The sequence below is a fragment of the Brachycentrus maculatus genome, unplaced genomic scaffold (genome assembly GCF_059751285.1).
Source record: "Brachycentrus maculatus isolate JH-2025_06_01 unplaced genomic scaffold, ASM5975128v1 h1tg000378l, whole genome shotgun sequence".
NCBI lineage: Eukaryota > Metazoa > Arthropoda > Insecta > Trichoptera > Brachycentridae > Brachycentrus > Brachycentrus maculatus.
The window spans coordinates 1525438-1531550 of record NW_028281127.1 but is presented as its reverse complement, the minus strand read 5'-3'; positions in this window follow the sequence as shown (position 1 = coordinate 1531550).

Here is a 6113-nt window from a genome sequence, read left to right as displayed (position 1 = left end):
ATTAAATAAATTTAAGCATGAAAAAACTCTTTTAAAGAAAAATATTTATTTTGACTCCTTTGAAAATTGAACCAGGACTTTCAGACTTCCTTCTACATCACACTATGGAAGACTTTCATGTTTGTCGTTAATATGTTTACTAACTTTTTGTAAAAAAAAAATTGTCCTGAAAAAAATTCGGCATAGTCATGGTACATTTTTCTCTGGAAAATAATTATATCCTTGAAGAATCAAGCAATCGATTATTTTGTACTTATTTTATTTAAAAAATAAGAATTTAGGCTTAGTGCAAGTCTAGCGATTTAAAAGTTATTAATATAAACACTAACAAAATATTGATATATAAAATAAAATAACAACTATGTTTGTAGAAAGTATTTTTTCACATAAATTTTATTTTACTAGCTCGTTAAATAAAATTTATTTAGATAAAACCACATAGTTGTTATTTTACTCTGTAAAATACAGTTCTACCAAGAATTAATGAGTTTTCAGTACAAAACTTAAATCTAATTAAATATTGGTAAATTAACATGGATAACGTATTGCTTTTTAGCAATCAGCCCGCTAATGTACTTATTTATTTTCTGTGCATGAAATTTAAATATATAAATTTAATTAAATGAAAGGTCGTTATCTTTTTTAAAAATCCGAATAAACATATATTTCTTCATTAACGTTAGGATATCATTGAGAAGAAAAAAAAATGATTATGATGTAAATTGTGAATTTCGCGAATACTGAAAGTTACATTAAAATAGATTATATTATAATACAAAACGTTAAGGAAAACAATAATAAATAAAACAAAATAAAATTCTTTGAACCTTTTTATGAGTGACGTGAAACTAATACGTTATTTTGATAGCACCAGTTTACTATGTATATACTTGCCTCGCGTGAGGCTTCATAAATAATTCAGACGAGCTTCCCGCGCACTAGGAACTGAAGATCGAGGTATGAATTGAATGGGTAGTATCACCTACCCCTATAAAGTTTGATGCAAGCACCCCCATCTGCCATGAAACTACTATTTGCCTACAAAATAACGATGTCATTATGATAACGGAGCACGACAGTGGGCTGTGGTTAGAGAGAAGTTTGATTGGTTTAAAGGGTCAGTTTGCTTTGGTGTGGCATTCTCAAACACCTTTTTTATTTAAACTTTCCTTCAAATTCCACTTTTGCTTAAAATTTATTGTAACACGTGTTTCGATGCATTCTGTAACCTTTTCAAACATCCATCATTCAACGTCCAAGGACACAATACGATATTTGAAAATGATACGGAATGTATCAAAATATGAGCGTTTGTCCACTACACGGGATTTCACCGTCCAGCAGTCCGGTTTTGAAAAATGAAAACGACTACGACAGTTTAGCGTAGCACTGATCAAAAGCATCGATCCGAAGAAATATGGACAAAAGCACAAGCCAATCCAAGCCAATCATCGTTTAAAAAACGCTAACTGACGTGCCGGACGGTAAAATTCCGTGTAATTCCGGGTAGTGGACAAGCGCCCTATGGGTCAAAATAGATTGTAAGAAAACATTTTGCGCATGCCACTTCTATGGCACTATCTGTGGTTGACTTAAGCAAGTTTTTTTTTAACCATGAGACCTTTATAAAAATGTTTTCCATTGAAGCATAAATAAAAGATCTAATTCGAGTTAAACGGTTGTCAATCATTAATAAAATTGTCAATGTTTACGTTTATAAAGTGGATATCTTGACATTCACGTGTCTTACAAAGTTCAATCAAAGTCGAGGCGGGTGTGTGGTTGTCAATCATGGGTAGAATTGGCCAATGACGGTCGTAAGCCTCGTAAATGCCTTGAGCTCCATATTCTTCTTCGTCTTTGTTGAGATATCAAAAAATAAAATAAAAATAATTAAAAGTAATTAAAAATAATAAAAATTAAATACTTAAAATGATCGCTTAAAAGCACGGCGTTTGCCTCTTAAATGCCCAGAATTTCATATTCTTCTTCATCTACGTAAAGTCATCAATAAAAAAAAACTTGATTTAACTCATGAATAAAGCTTTATCCAGATTTTGTGAAAAAGATTTGGATACACTGAAAATATTTAGAACATTATTTTTTCAACTAGACAAATGTTATTTTTTAAGCATGGATTTTTTCCATCAGAAGGAACATTACAGTAACCACAAAGAATTCAATTATCCACTTTATGTATCTACGGAACCCGTCTGGTATATACATGAATAATTCTGTCAAAAAATATTTATTAAATATTTTAGAAGATAAATAATGCATAGTAAATCACGTTAAGGCCTTTTTAATACACGGTATGGGTTAGAAATTTCGTATAAGCTTTGAACTTAATCTCAATTATAAGCCAGCCCATGAATTTAATCTGCATTAAAGCATACAATAGACTTCTATTACGCTACATTATATTCGAGGATTCAAAACGTATTTTAATCCTCTTGTATCCAATAGTTAAATTTTAGTAAACTTAACCCATATGCTTGCCGTCATAACCACGTCAGAAATAACTTTTTATTTTGTAAATAACTGAAATTGATGTAAAAAAAACATAAAAATAAGGAATAATTTGTAAAAATAAGTAATATTCAAAGATTTGGCGTTGAATTTGTAATACTCCATTTTAATTTATATATTTAATGTTTAAACAAACACTGATTTTTGAATGTACTAAACTGTATTTTTTTAAACACATAAAAATAATTTTCGATAAGTTCCGCCTCTTGGCATTTTGAAAATGCCATAACAAGGCAAAATAATTTATGTAAATTTATTTTTAATTGTTTTTTTTAAACAATAAAATACAATTTGGTAGAATCAACTCAATCAACTCAAAAATCATCGTTTGATTTCAACATTTCATATATAAATAATTTGTAACACCATTTCGATATTTGGAAACAAAAAAAACTTACTTCAAATTTTATTTATTGATTCGGAAGTTACTTTGTGGTCATATATCGTTGTCATACAAGAGAAAGAGACCAAGTGCATTTTTTACAAAAACGTCATCATTGACTATTTGATATCTTACTAGCTTAATATTACCCTGAAAAAAATCCCAATGGATTTTAAACTCGGAAGTATAATATATTGACTTGCTAAAAATAACTTACTGCATTAATATTTATTTTCTTGCCAAGCAAACGTAACTTAAATGGCCCTCCTGAACCTTTTACGTTTTGATAGTTGGTCACTTTTTTCCTGTACGACAACGATATATCCATTTTTTTATTTTATTTTACGCGGTAAATATATCATAAACATAAAACAAACATCATATAAAATAACCAAAAAAAATCGTCATTACATTATATAAAACTAGCATTTTACACAATTTCTTTTAATCACAAAATAATCCAAATAACTGCGACATTTATAAAAAAGTAAATAAATAAAAATAAGAAACACCTCCTACCCGCTCTTCTCTCTTCAACGTCCTAAGGACACAACTCTAAATATTAGACTTAGTTTCACACAAGGTGTTTGAAAATGATGCGGATGCATCGAAATACATGTCACAAAAGCTTTTAATAAATGTTGGTATTTACCAAATAAAACTTTAGTTGTAAATGAATCTCACTTCTTTTAGTTGTTAGGTTTTCGTTCCAAATTCAATTTTTTGTAAAAGTTCGTCCTGATTGATTCGAATATGCCTATATCGGTTGTCATAGGTAGGTTTAATTTATTCATACGCTCATCAAATAAATCACGTTTTTGTACATTTGAGAATTTGGAATGAAATTGAATTGAAAACAAACGATGTGAGATTATACTGTTTTTTCAACTGTCAAAATGGTGAAATAAAAAAAATAATGTGGAAAATAGTTTTCAAGGGGAAATAAACAATAATGTGTGCATAATGAGAATAATTCAAAGTGTAGTTAATTTTTTTTAAGCTTATTTGTTTTTTATTTTCCATTTCACCAGACTGAGCAACAGCAACGCATGGCCGGGTACAGCTAGAATATTATTTTTCTTAATTTTCCACTTTTTATTTTGCTTTTCACCTATTTTTTGTTTTAAAATTATGTATCAATCAACTTTATATCATAGTGTTACATATATTGTATTATATTGTTTACTTACACGCATAGGCTGTGTTTATGTGGATTTTTCGTTTTTGTTTTAAACATAAATAAATAAATGCATATACCATGAAATGTGTAAACAAAAGAATTTAAACAAATGAGGAATGTTCAATTAACCACTCTTTATATCATTCGTAGTTCACTTTATGTAATACTACTTAAAAACTCTACTTTAAGACTACTGGTTTTGGAATAACCATTCATTCATCAGGTCAACTGTAGTTTATAGTTGAACTAATGAAGGAATGGTTATTCCGCAACTGGTATTCATTAAGTAGAGATTTTAAGTGGTATTACGGGAAGTGAACAATGAATGATAAAAAGAGAGTTATACTACCATACGACAAAGTTAACAATGCGTTTAAAATACACAACAGATGTTCAATTAGTTAAACCATCCACTCATCAGCTTAGCAAAACTTTCATTTTCCTTCTATTTATACACGAGTTTCATACATTTATAGTCTTGAAGACATAAATAACTAAAATAATATCACCATTTTGACATGCATTGTTTTTCAAATAAATACGTCAGATGTATGCAGCACTATTTTGCAGAGTAAAACAATACCAATATTAATTGCAATATCTGAGAAGCACCATTCTATGGAGTTTCTTGATTATTTCGTGTTTACCCAATCTGCCTAGTTAGTGAATATTATGTTTATTCAAAGCTGCATGTAAATTTGACTCATAGAAAGTCCCAAGTCACTCCATCTCGTAACTAAAATCGGATGAAGTGGTTCGTGGCGCATGCTACGGAATAGTAATCAACCGCTTGATTTAAACCAACAAAGAAAGACTGTTTTGCTGTTATTAAAATCCTTATTTGAATTAGTTGGTGTATTAAGACTGATACATCATCTATTTCATAAGAGAATTTTAATAGAATAGCAATATTGCCTTTGAAGGAATTTTCATTTAAATTAGCTTGTTTTTTTTTACACAGTAATTATAATGTTTTGAAAGAAGGATCATCTTATATAAAATTTCATTAATTGAAAATAATGCTGAATGCATCGAAACACATATCACAATAGATTTTAAGAATTATTTGTATTAAAGTGAATTTTATTTCTAAATACATCTGAATTTATTTATAAGTAAACCATTTTTAAAATGAGGGTATTTTTTAATAAATAATATGTTTATTTCAAGTATTTTTTTTTTGTTTCAAAAGTTTTTCCAATGATTTTTATAATAAAAAAATGTGAAATAAAATATTCAAAAGTATATTTTTTTATTTGTAGTAATCATATATATTTCGCATATATTTAGTTGAACAACCAGTTTATTCCATTAGTGTAAAGTTTAAAATTATAACATATCAGTTTTGTAGAAATATACATAAAAATACAAAAAAATAGAAAATTAATCTCAAAAGTACTAACCGTATTTACGGAATTAACTAGCAGAATCATTAACTCAAAATCTTCATTGAAAATAAAGGTAGTAATTTAAAATCATACATTTTGAAAAGAAATCCAAAGATGCTTTTCACAAATTGCTCAATTTTTTCACGTCATATATCAAAAATCGTCAATTTTCAGTTGTGCATGTTTTCGGAATGCCTAGAAAACGTTCTATATCCCAGCAAAAGCGGCATTTTTTAAACTTATTATTTACCCGCTACAGGGCAGAAAGTGTTTTTTTTTGCATTTTGAAGAAATGGTATTGTTTAATATATTTTTTTTTTTTTAAATAAACTAAACATTTTTCAAATGGAGAAAAAACATTCAGGTTTTACCTTAAAAGATCTGTTGCACAGTAAAAAGTTCAATAGTGGCTTGATATTTATTTTTAATACATTTTATTATATTTTTAAACTTTAAAAACGATATCCTGAAAAATCTAGTTTTTTTTTTTGACGTTGTTGAAAAGAGTGAGCGATATGTAAATAATGTGCTTTTGAATAAATGTCACGTTTTCTCCGTACTTTGCTTTTCAGGCTTTCGAGCTTTTTTTGCTTTTAGTGCAATGTCGCTACTAACAGTTGGAAAATCCAATGTT